The sequence below is a fragment of the Medicago truncatula genome, chromosome 8 (genome assembly GCF_003473485.1).
Source record: "Medicago truncatula cultivar Jemalong A17 chromosome 8, MtrunA17r5.0-ANR, whole genome shotgun sequence".
Lineage (NCBI taxonomy): Eukaryota > Viridiplantae > Streptophyta > Magnoliopsida > Fabales > Fabaceae > Medicago > Medicago truncatula.
This window is the reverse complement of record NC_053049.1, coordinates 1,478,129-1,491,734: the sequence shown is the minus strand read 5'-3', so window position 1 is coordinate 1,491,734 and position 13,606 is coordinate 1,478,129. Positions and strand designations below refer to the sequence as shown.

General features: G+C 33.5%; 1 non-coding gene and 1 pseudogene across 1 annotated transcript; both read right to left on the bottom strand.

Annotated features, from left to right (window-relative positions):
• Positions 1–317: 317 nt before the first annotated feature.
• The window catches only part of LOC120577393 (acetylornithine aminotransferase, mitochondrial-like), a 47,432-nt pseudogene continuing 34,143 nt past the window's right edge, over positions 318–13,606 (bottom strand).
• Positions 3,154–3,345, bottom strand: LOC112417643 (U2 spliceosomal RNA). The gene has a single exon (XR_003008241.1). It is a non-coding gene; the product is annotated as a U2 spliceosomal RNA (small nuclear RNA).

Genomic DNA, 13,606 nt, shown 5'->3' with positions numbered 1-13,606 from the left:
TATTTGTGACTTTCAAATGTAAAAAAAATTATATAGATTAAAAGAGGTTAGTTATGCAAAGTTGAAAAAAAAGATGTAATAAGCCCCACTAAGTTTTGGTAGCATATAAGATGAAGATTAGATTTCATGCTTGGGAAGAATATACTCTTGACACTCTTGCTTTGTGTTTCTCACTCTAGAAATGCCCTATTTCTCTCTCTCTCTCTCTCTCTCTCTCTCTCTCTCTCTAAAACCAAAAAATTGCAATAAAACACTAAAAAATACCTAGAAAAGAGAAGAGAAAACTATTTAAATGGGCCAAATTCGAGCACATTCGCTTAAGCGAGCCAAAGCCGCTTCATGCGAATGGCCAAGAAATCATCAGTTGGCCATTGGAAGGCTGCCACGTGGACCTTATCCACTGAGATTGATGAACCTCGCTTAAACCGATTTAAGCGATTAACAATGATGCTGAATTCCAAATAGAATTCAACACTAACAAAATTTGCTTTGAAACTGAAATAAGCAAATTTGACCGGAAATTTGATGGATCACATATATACTCAACAAATAAATAACACGCTAAAAAAAATTATTTCAAAAAATTTGTCACGAACAAACTTTATGTTTCCAGTGCGCAACACAAATAAAGTATCATATGATTGTAAACACCAAGAACTGTATTTTTAAACCAAATCGAGAAATTTAAGGAATAACTTTTCTAGCGATATGCCTTGGCTGAAAAAGTAATAAAATTACCTTTACATAGTTTCAGCGTAAACACACAATGAAAAAAATTTAAATGATAATTAAATTAATCACATCATTAAACCATTTATTTTATCTTTAAAAAAATATCAATTGTGTGAATGTGCCTAAGTCTGTTAGATTTCTTTAGACACTAAAGTAAAAACGGTTACTTTTAACAGTGCACACCAAAAATCTTTCCCTTCATCTTCATTCACAATCCTTCATCTTGATTCATGGATTTTAGGGATTCTCCTACACACTGGTTCAATAAGCACGGTCGTTTATATGCTTTCTCCAATTTTCACTATTTCATCATCTTTTCAACCCTTTTCATCGTTTATATGTTTTGTCCAATTTTCATTATTTCTTCATCTCTTCAATTCTCCTCATCGTTTTTATTTTCTGCATTTTATCATTCAAGTTTTTTGACATTCTATAAAATTTAACTTGGTGAATATGAATGTGGAGCATAAGGTGTCTGTTTATTTGCCTGGGTGTTACCTTGTCTAAATGATTACTCATGAAATAATTGTGTTACCTTAAATAATTGGCTATTTGAAAGGAATTTCCATTTGGTTTCTTATCGTGACTCATGGCATAGCAAAGCAATTGTTACGATAAGGTGGTTGAGTTTTATAAGGGTTCCCTTAATAATTTGATTAAGAGATCCATTAAGTGCAAACTATTTGGCTGCAAGAGCTGATGACGGACATGTAGCATGTGAAATCCTTAGCTAGTGAAAAGATAGTTAATCTTTTATTTCAACATGCGGTTTCTTAGTTTAGTTGCTTATATATCTAGCCACAAATCATCTTTCCGGATTAGATATGTAATTTTTGTGATTATGTTAGCTGTTGTTTAATTTTTAACAAAGTATTCATAAATAAAACACTCACTTATAACGACTACAACCGTCTTAAGCAAAAATATTAGACTCAACTTCCCATTTGATCTTTATGTAAAAAATAATAATCAAATGATTATGTTTAAACCGAAAAATAAGAAGATACGCGAATTAAAGACAAACGAGTTCACCCCCTTAGGTAGCATGTTAGTCTAACACTATTGTAGCCGAACAAAGTGAATAAATACACTATGATCTGCCATGCATTATTATTCAAGAAACAAGATACAACCTTTGCTAGAATATTATTACCAACTGGTAAATTATGGCACAGAATTTCAGCAGCTTGCTCAAGGTCCTTCTCCGTTATGATCAACGGTGGAACAAGCATGTCGATATTTCCCTTTCTGGCAGTTAAAACTAGAAGGCCAGAATTTCGGCGCACCTCTACAGGGGTGAAGCATATATATCTAAATCAATATATGATTGATGTACTGTCACCAATTAAAGAATTTCTGCAGATTTAGTAAGTAGAAGGATGTCATTAATCATGATACTAGACAATTTCATGTTTATGAAGCACTGAAACAAACAGACCAAATATTGTACTAACACCAACACGTAGACACTAATAATAATTTGAAAAAGTGGAAGCAATAAAATGTAACTACATATGTCGGTGTCGTGTTGGTCAAACATGCCTTCAATATGAAGTGTTAGTGTTGCATAGTTTCATTCTAATAATCTTTTAATCCAATCGATAATAGTAAAACGGATTAAAAGGTGCAAAGATCAAGAAACAAAACATTTCAACTAAACACGGTGTTGAGTTATTGGACAATCTTTTCCCATGCATAATACAGAAACTAAAAGAATATTTAAAAGTGAAAGCCAATTTTACTTCATTCCTAAGCAAATTCAAAATTTATGTTTGAAAAATTTCACTCACACCATGAATATTTAAAACCGAAATCTAAGTCTACCTTCTCCTTGGATAGGTTCCAATTAACTGCATCAATCTTTCCCTGCTTAATCAATTATATAGCAGCCTTTGAATTTCTATATACTCTATAAAGTTTACTCCAGGCATAACAGATTTAAAAGGTATTCTGTACTGCTGTTTACTTGTCAAAGCAAGTACACCCAAGGTTCTCCCATGGAAGGAGTTACTAAAAGCTATGAACTCTGTTGCTGCATCTTTCTCATTAATTAGTGGTTGTGTCTCTGATACTTTCTTGCAAATTTATTAGCTGCTTCGTTTGCTTCAGTTTTGAAATTTACAAAAAATGCACGATCTGCAAAAGAACAAGTCACTATACGCTTTGCAAGTTCTACATGCATCAAAACCAAAATAATAGTTGAGATACCAGATTAAAGAAACAATAAATAATCTAATCACCATCCCAACCTCTACTGATCCAAACACCTGACGTTGAAAAATGAATTCTCTTCAAAGCATTTACAAGGATATGTTGTGCAATTCATATCAAGCACATATTAAAGAAATCCAATACTATGCAGAAGTATGGAGCATTAATTATTCATAGTAAACAACTAATCAAACAAATTGTTTGTTTTAGGTGAGGTGCACCAAGCCAATGCAGTGGTGCAGCGCAAAGACGGCATGTGAGAGTATTTTAAGCAACTGCGATGAACCGTCTCCCTCAACAGATTAATTTAATATCATGTTGATCGATGGCCCACATGTCAAATATCAAGCTGATCAGACCATGTGCAACACTTGATCTTAGCCTACAGGCTAAGAAAGGTATACTTGTTGCATTGCTTACATATTTCCTAGAAATCAAGAAAATAACAGTACTTTTTTATCTCTAAAATTTTCCATGACTTCTAAGAAATTTGAACTGTTTAGTTAAACAGCTTAATTAAACGCTTATAGAATAAGTTATTTCAATATCAAATAATAAAATACATTCAAATTGTTTTCTGATAAACTATAAGCTGTTTTCATAAGCTATATTTAAGAGCTTATGGAAATAAGCTGGAAAAAAAATTATAGACATGACACAAACTGTATTTATAACCTCTCACAAGTACTTACGTTAGTAGCTAAATTCAAATAAGTCAACCTACACTGGCAAATTAATAACTCAGATACAAATAGAAAAATGATTGATGCCAATTGCCAGCCTTACCTGAGGTATTGAGTAGAAAATATTGCTGGTTTGAGTAAGAGTACCAACTTGTTCTGCAACAGCTTTCAACCAATATTCATCTCCATGTCCTACAGCATTGACAGCAGTTCCAGCACTCAAATCTAAATACTCTCTCCCTTCAACATCATACTGCTTACAAACTTCTCCTCTCTCATGCACAGCCGTTACTCTAGCATATGCCCCACCCAAAACTTCCCTTCAATCTCAATCACTGCCTTTGTCTACTCTGATGCTATCTTCCTTGCATTAGCTGCATTAACATCCACATTAAGGCATGCTGCACTCACTACAGCCCTCCAAAAATTAGTCTAAATTGAAAAGTTGTATTGGTTTGTAAGGTGGTTGAGAAATTGAATGATTTAGACATATTTGAACTGCCTCATTGCTGTTCAACAAAGTGATTGATTTGATTCTCCTCATAAATTTTTCCGAAACAAAAAATCATGAACAAAAAAAATCTGCTTAAAGTTCAGTTTAGACACTCCATATGATACAAGATATTCTGATACATTGGTAACTGAAAATACCAAGTCCCCAAAGAGGTAGCCTAGTGGTTGGCTTGGGACACCGAAGGAGTTACATGTAAGAGGTCCAAGTTCAATGAAGCATGGAGAATTAAGCGTGTTGTAGTGTCGAACACACGTCGGAGTCCAACATCGACACACGTTATTACATTGAATTATGTCATTTTCTCAAAATATTATTATTGTTGACATGTGAATGATTGTGTCGTGCCCGTGCCTCGTAGTCTAGGGTTCCATATGACATTAAAAAGTTTGTAATTTTTTCAATAAACTAAACTCGAAGTTATTTATCCAATTATTCAACCTAACTAATCAATAATTATATTGAAATGGTTGGGCAAAAAACAGTAATTATATAGAAAGGGTTATTTTCATACCAGGTCCAAAATAATTATTACAAGTGCAATAAAGGTACTACAAAACAAAATTAAAAAACAAAATTCCATCAAAATATTAAAATTAAAAGAACAAAATGAAACCTTGCTAAACTCAATAACAGTCCTAAAGCTGGAAACTATGAATCAGTCTTGACATCAAATAATTTTACGATCCTATGTTCTTAATCCCCACCACCGAAGCATACCCAAAACTTATAGTTTATATATAAGAAGAATAGACAAATGTAACCCCATCCCAAATCAATGGCTGTCCATATATGCTTCCAAAGAATGATACGCTTTATTGCCCCACCAACATCCGATAATTGATTAAACGTGACTTCTCCACTAAATAGGAATAGAAGAGCAGCAAAAACAATCCAAACGATGAGGACTTTATGAGCACGGTCATCATCAATTGGGAATATGTAGTTGTAAGAAAAAGCACCATTCAACAACATAATCAAAATTACTTCGAAGTTACTGCTATCCGGTGGAGACAAAGCCGCAGAGAACATAAACCAAGCATATAGTACCTCAAATACCATGAAGAAGGGATCAATGAAATCTGTGAGATGAACACTCGCAACATTCTCCACAGTTTTTGCAACAACAGGGGCCGGAGCAAGACCCTCTACTATCTTTTGTGCGACAGCTTGAATTTCAACCGTTACAAGTGTTCCGGCAACAACATGCAACCAGAAAGTTAAGTTTCTTATCTCCTTCATTTTCTCCCAATACATGGCATTTCTATGCCTAGTTTGTTCAGGATCTGGTTTTTGAACTTGATCTTGATTTTCATTTTCATTTTGTTCTTGATTTGGATTTTGAACTGGAATCTGATTATTATTAGACATTATGAGTGTGTTGTTTGGGTGTGTTGTTTGAAAGAAAAAGATAAAGTTTTGATGAGTGGTTGTTTCTGTGAATGAAGTAAAGGAAGGAAGAGGGTTGTTTGTTGTTATATGCACAATGACCGTTTTTGAGTGTGTTGTTCTTAAAAATAGTACATTTCTGAAGGAATGAAATGAGGAGAGGATTATGCACTAGTACAATGACCGTTCTTGAGTGTGTTGTTTTATTCTGAAGGAATGAATGACCCGACCCATGTTAACCTATGTAGCATTAGGGAAAACAAAATACAATTTTATTTTATCTAAAGATTGATTAATCTTCAGCACCACTCTTATATTTTAACGCTTGTACACAATTTGAGGCATCAGAGAATCAAAAGAATTTAGAAGATATGGGTGACCCCTTAAAGTACTATAATAGGTAAAAAAAACAAATTAAGAGCATTGATTTTATCCTTTGAATTAAAAACTAAAATATTCAATTTTTTATTTTAGTCCCTCTAAAAAATTTCTTTGATTAGTCCTTATAAAATTTTGTATGATGTTGCTCTGGCCTCCTTATCATGTGACCCTAAGTATAGTCATTTTACTCCTTGAATAGATAATGAGTAACTATATTAGTCTTTTAATGTATTAAAATTTTAAAATAGCTTCAAATTAAACATTTGGTTAGTTAAAATAGTCGATGAATGTTGACGTTAACTCTTTACGTGTAGGTACTGCTATGCCCAATTTTTTATCTGAGTCCATGAAATTTTAAATAGCTTATAGGTTAATAACTTGATTTGCTTTCTTAGAGTTTTCTCATGATGCTATAGACCCATTTCATTTTATGAAGGTCTATTTTAGCAATTAGCACCTTTTCATTTGGACTGAAAGACCAATTTCATTATACTAAGAGATATTTAAATTCATGGGGTTTTTGGTCATTTTGAATAGTTATTAATTATGTTGACATCCCTTTTCTCTCTCTCTCAATTAATTTTTGTGATAAAAACGAAAAAAGAGAAGAAAAAATTGGGTTAAAAGGGACAGCCTTCTTCCTCTTCCTATCAACAACAATGTCCTTCTGCTAATCTGAAATTGGAAGAAGATATAATAATTGTTCCTTGCCAATTCATGATATGGCTTGATATCTCAATTTATATTAGTTTTCAGATGCAATGAATCAGAGTAAACACATGAGTCAGAGAAAAAAATTCTTAAAGTTTAGAACTTAGAAAAAGGTAGAGAAACTCAAAAACAATCATGATGCAATGTCTTCTGTGTCCATTATTGGTTTGAAACTTTATGAGAGGTTATTATAAAGTTTTTTTACTTTGATGTTAGTATGGTTCATTGCATGTACCTCTATCAGGAAAAGTGGTGAGAGAAGAAAGTAATTCCAGTCAAAAAACAATGAAGTAAGAAAGACACGGGCTTGAAGCTTCTCGTAAAAATAAAAATAAAAACTAACATTTATATCAAAATGACATACATTTGCGCCCCTTAGTTTTAGTTTTTCCAAAAAACAAAAACAAGGGTCTTTGTGTCCAAATGAAAAGATGTTGGTTGCAAAAATAGATCTTCATGAAAATGAGTGAATCTATTGTAGCAAATATATATATATATATATATATATATATATATATATATATATAGACACACACATACATACAGGTGAAAAACAACTCATGTACATAGTGACGATACGTATTTTTGTCAACAAAAGTAATAACTCATGTACATTTTCTTTTTGACACAATAGTCATATTTTAAAAATGATTGATTTAAAAAATATATGATGTTTGGGTATCAATTGACCTTTATTTTTGTCTCCTCATTGTATGATCATTATATGAATGCTTGTTTTCGGGGATGACACTTTACTACATTTTGAATGTAGGTGGTTCACTACCGTTGTTAATATATTCAGTTTTTATGTCTTAAAAAAAATATCTATAAAATTAATTAAAATTAACCAATTCTATAAATAATTATAATAAATAATAATAAAGGTACTAGCAATCTAGCATAGATACAGCAACATTCTCATATGAGACAGTCTATTGTCTACTCAAATCACATTTTAATATTATTATTTTTTGGAACAAGAGAGGACAAAGCCCAAAAGAAAACAAAATTAAAAAGTTAATCGAACATTTCTAGGCATGCAAGTCCCAGATAAATCATCAAAAATGATTCTTTTGATCTCAAAAGGAGGAGACTCCAGCACAAGAAAATTAAAATGATCTGTAGAAATGATTAAATTAGCGAGCCAATCAGCACTCCTATTTCCTTCACGCTAAGTATGGGTGAGTTGAACATTCCAACTCATCTTCAGCAGCTTCCGGATACGGTAAACTAAAACAGGAATATTCCCATTGAACTTGAAATTATCAGAAATCATGTCGATCAAAATCTTTGAATCACTTTCCACTATAAGATGAGAGTAATATTCCCTCCAAGTCATATCCAAACCCAAATATAGTCCCCACATCTCAGCATGTAAGGCATCACAAGCTCCAATCTTCTTAGTGTAGCCTTTGATCCATTTACCGTCTGAATCACGAAAAAGGCCGCCACATCCAGCAATAACCCCTATATCCTTGCAAGCACCATCACTATTAAGCTTGATCCAACCTTCTTGAGGCCGCTTCCAACCTATATAGATGATTTCCTTCAACTTTCGACCAATATGAACATGCTCCAAGTTACAATCTTCAATATTTTGGACAAATCACATTTTAATATTTAACTAAATGCAATTAATTAATTAATTGCATGTCTAAATCTGTAGACAGTTAAAGGGGAAAAAAAGTAAAGTAGAGTACAGCTATAACAAAAAGTCTACAATTTTGTTTCCATGTTGTACTGCCTGTACAGAAGAGAGAGGAAGAAAAAGAAAGAAAGAAAATATTCATCAAATAATGACCAAATCCAACGTAGCATTAATATAAACAAAATACAAATTTTTTCTTATGGATTGATTGATTTTCAGCACCACTCTTAGATTTTAGGACTTGTAAACAATTCGCCAATTGGTCCAACGATTTTGAGTTGTTGATAATCAAGGATTAAAAATAAATTATTGCTCTTCTCCCTTTTTTTTTACTCATTCCCGTCAAATAGCCGAGCGTAAGTAGACATGGCAACAGGGCAGATCGGAGGCGAATTTAAGCATCCCCGCTTTCATCGCCCGCCCTGCCCCATCCCAAACAATATCGAGCGTAAAAAATGAACACCCAACCTCGCCCTTAATGGGAACGGGTCTCCCGCCCCACCCACGCCCGCGAAAACTCTATTTTCTAGTTGAACTTAGACAGGTTCGATCCGATTCGACTCATTTCCAGCAATACCTCCGTCCCACAATGTAAGAAAAAACACTTATTAAGAAAATCATTTAATGTTCTAAGATTTACAAAGTAGACTTGTTCCTAAATTACCCTTTGTAATATATGTTAAAACCCACGTTGAAAACTAAAAGAAATACTATAACTATCATTATTACTCTTAGACCATGTACAATGACAAAAAAAATTCAATACCCTTCAACACTCACTTTTCAATTCTCAACACTCCACATCATTTTCTCTCTCATAATTCAACACCCATTCAGTTTTTACCTCTCTAATGGTTCTTTCATTCAACACCCTACCTCACCACATTTTATTTCTTATTCTTATTTAATTTTATATTTTTGTTTTTATAATTACCTTAAATTATCGATTATAATTAAATTAAAATAATACAATTAACTATTAATTTTTTAGTTTTTTTTGGAAAAACAAAATTTTGTAAAATAATTTATTTTTATTTTCTTAACTTAAAATGCGACACACAAATAACTTAAAATGAAAGACAACAAACTAAACACGCAACACACAAATAACTTAAAATGGAAGACAACAAACTAAGCATACAACACACAAGTAATTTATTTAGTACGAAACAAATCATCTTCAATCACTATACATTCCAAACTTTGTCCATATGTGCTTCACTAGATCTGCTTGCAATTCGTGATGAACATTTGGATCACGCAACTCGGATCTAGCACGCACATGATTTGCAAAAGTGGGTAACACCTCGGTCGAGTATGGTTGCGGTGTACTGGATTCACTTCCCTCAGATTGCTCAAAATCGGTCCAACGTTGAGCATATGTATCTCGTTCATCCTCAACAATCATATTATGTAATATGATGCATGACCTCATGATGATACCCAAATCGGCTATGTCCCACAAGCGAGCTGGTTCACGGATGATTTTAAATCGAGCTTGAAGCACTCCAAAAGCACGTTCAATGTCCTTCCGACATGCCTCCTGATGTTTTGCAAATAACTTATCGGGTTCACTTTGAGGAAGTCTAATCGATTTAAAGTAAATTGAACATTCTTTCTACATGCAAATAATTCCTACGCTTTTACCAAAACATCATCTTCCGACCAACCGCTTCCTTGCAAACACTTAGCGCTTTCATAAGCACCAATCCATTTATTTATTGAGAAATGATATTTGAACATCCATTTAGTGACAACTTTTGCAACAACTTTCTCTCTCATACTCACATTATTTTTTACTTTATCTCTCTATTGCTATGGTTTCTGTGCCAATACCACTTTTTTCTTTGTAAAGTATGGTTGTCAAATAAGTTGTCACCAAATTGGTTGTTCAAATAACACTCCTCTTATTTATTACTTTGTTCAAATTGCAATACTCAGCAATTTTACCCCAATATGCTTCACTTGTCTGGTTTCTCCCGACAACACTGCATGTTCCAAATTTTATCCACCCACTAATTAGTACCAGATTTTGTTCGGTGTTCCATCCTGGTTGCGGATTTCTCTTGCTCTTAGGAGTTGTATCCTCTGGAATTGGAATGACTTCATTAGCTCTTGTCATTCCACTACGATTTATTTGTGTTGAATATTCAGGATATTCACCAACACTCTGAAAATTTTCATTCATCATTGGCATACAACCATTAAATGGTGGTGTTTGAGATGGATATCCCATCATAGATCTCTAATATGGATTAAAGTTGTTTGGAAAAGAGAATGGGTGAGTGAAATTTGATGCAAAACCAAAATTAGGCATGTTTTGAGAATGTTGATTCGGAAATTGATATGGATTTTGAGGATTTTGGTTGGAAAATTGATTTGGGTTTTGAAGATGTTGGTTGGGAAATTGATTTGGGTGTTGATAATTGTTGGGATTTTGATAGCTAAATGGATAATCAGAAGAATTTTGGGTGTTAAATTGATTATTGTTGGGATCCATTTCACTAAACAAAGACTAAAACTTCAAAAGAAATGCTAATTATAAGATTAAGAGAGTGAAAAATATGATTTTTTTTCTGTGTCCAAATCAAATGATCAAAGTCTCTATTTATAGAGAAAAAAATTACGAATTTTGGTGAAAAAAAAATAAAAATAAATTCATTTGCAATGAAATAATTGAGTCCAAATTATTAAGAAGATAAAAATCCAGCCAGACAATCAGATTGCACCACGTGTCCTGCATTATCCAAAAAAAGCTTCTCTCTCTGCGTCTTCCTGTCCGCAACGCGCCCTGTCGGCGAGTGTGCTGCTCGTGCTCTGCCTGGCAAATGAAAACGCGCCGCGTGGCCCCCTCGGTCAGATTTTCAACTAGTTGAAACCATTCATCTTCTCTCTCCTCTTTCCTCATTTTCAACCAGCCTCTCCAATAATTTCAACTATTGAATTTGGCTTTCAATAACCCCATTGGAGGTGGTCTTAGTGACACTCCCATAAAATATATCCGCCTAAATTCTATCTCGGTCTCTGTTTGCAATACAATATTGAAAATACTACGTGCCTAATAAAATTATTTGCAATACAATATTGAAAATACTACGTGCCTAATAAAATTATTAATCGTCAAATAACTGGCCATTGGCCAATATACCACTTAATAAATCTCCACCCAATATCACTGTGAGCTTAGCTCAGTTGGTAGGAATATTACATATTATATGCAGGAGTCGGGGTTCGAACCCCGGACACTCTACTTCTCCACAATTAAATTGTGTGAGCTCTAACCACTAGGTTACTTGACCAAAAATAAATAAAAATCTCCACCCAATAATTTTGCACCGTCCTCCTTTCATACTTTATGTAACTCCATGTCCAATAATTAACCCTTCAAACTAATACTAACCAATTTCACGGTATCTCTCAACAACAACAAAAAAAATCACGGTAATTGAGCAAGTATTTTGAAAAATATAACTCAATAAATATTAAAGGTTATTTTTGGAACAATAAATTTAAATTGGTCAAAACTGAGTTTTTTTCCTTATATTTTAGGATAAAAAAATTGGTTTTTTTTCTTCTTACATTTTAGAACGGAAGGAATATATACACTGATATAATTTTAATCCAATAATGGTTATAAAATCGAGATTTAAATCATGAATCAGATGACTGATGAGTCATTTATATGTTATTTTAATATGCCTTTTAGTTTAGTTTTAATTAGATTTTATATAATTTTATATTAGTATTATTTCCTTTTTAGGATAGTTTACTTTAAAATGCAATTTATTATATTTCAGGGAAGAATATTGGATGGAGAGAGTCTTGGAGCAAAAGAAAGGGATTTGGAGCAGATTGGACACAAAAACATGAAGATTTGGGAAACAAAATATATCTCCCACAAGTCAGAAGCTTGGCACGGCCCGTGCTAGCCTTGGCACGGCCGTGCCACCCTCCAGATGCCTTTTGCTGCTTTTGCTTTGACTCCAAGCTATTCTATTTTGGCGCACAATCTACTGAGGAATATTCTAGGAATATACTTGCTTAGATTTTAAGTCAATTGTGTACTATAAATAGAGTAGCTAGCCATCACTAATATTCATCTTTACTTGGAATACAATAAGTGACATTTGCTTTTCTAAATAAAGTTCTTTTCCTTTCCTTTATTTTATTGTCTTTTACTTTTATGCTTTCTCTCTTCTCCCCCATGTCTACGATGAACATGAGTGAGTAGACTTCTTCTTGTCTTGGGATTGTTGGATAAGTCTAAATGACATAATCCTAATCAAACCAAGCTCTAAGCCTTAATCTTATGTAACCCTAATTTCTTATCTGAATTCACCGTCTTAACATGGATTAACCATTATCAAACTGTGGAAACGAAAGTGGAGGGTTTGATAATTGTTCGTCCATTATTCCAAATATCAATTCATAAAACGAAAGTGGAGCTTTGATATTCGAACAAGTGAATTCAGACAAGGATTGCAAAGTCAGCGAAATAGGCTTTGCAATCTTTGAGACATATAGTTTCGATCTTCAAGGGAACTAATAACAATCAAGTCAGCGAAATAGGCTTGGTTGTTAGAGGAACCAAAATCCAATAGTAATCAAGTCAGCGAAATAAGCTTGGTTACTAGAGGAACTTAAGAGAAACTGTCTTGAGAAATTAGGTCTAACATAACATTATAAGCTTATGGTTTTGGTTTGAGAAGGACTTGTTATTTAGATGAAACCAACGATCCCAAGGCTCTTTTATTATATTGCTTTCAACCGTTTAAAAACCCCCAATCTACAATCTCTTCTCTCTTCTAATCATCTCTAAAGGTTAATTAAATTGAACTACTCCCTGTCGGAACGATACTCTTTATTACTACTTCGGTAAGACCGTGCACTTGCGGTTTTATCTCATCAAGTTTTTGGCGCCGCTGCCGGGGAGTAAACTAATTTAATTAATTCTTTCTTTGTGATTAGAACTCTCTTCTCTTTTCTCTTCCTCTTCTCTTCTACTTTTCTTTCTTTTTGTTTTTACCACTAACTTCTTGGGTTCTCGGATTCTTATGTGAAGAAGTAAAAGTCTCGGAGAATTTATTCCTGAGATCGAAAGGTTTTTGCATAAGAAAAAGAGAGAGGCACAAAATAATACCGCTATGGCTGAACGTACTCTCAAAGAGTATGCTACTCCTTCAACGGAAGAGCCACAAGCTATTATCGTGTACCCAACGGTTGCGGGTAATAACTTCGAAATCAAGCCTGCACTACTCAATTTAGTGCAGCAAAACCAGTTTTCTGGATCACCCACTGAGGATCCAAATCTCCATATTTCTTCCTTCCTTAGACTCAGTG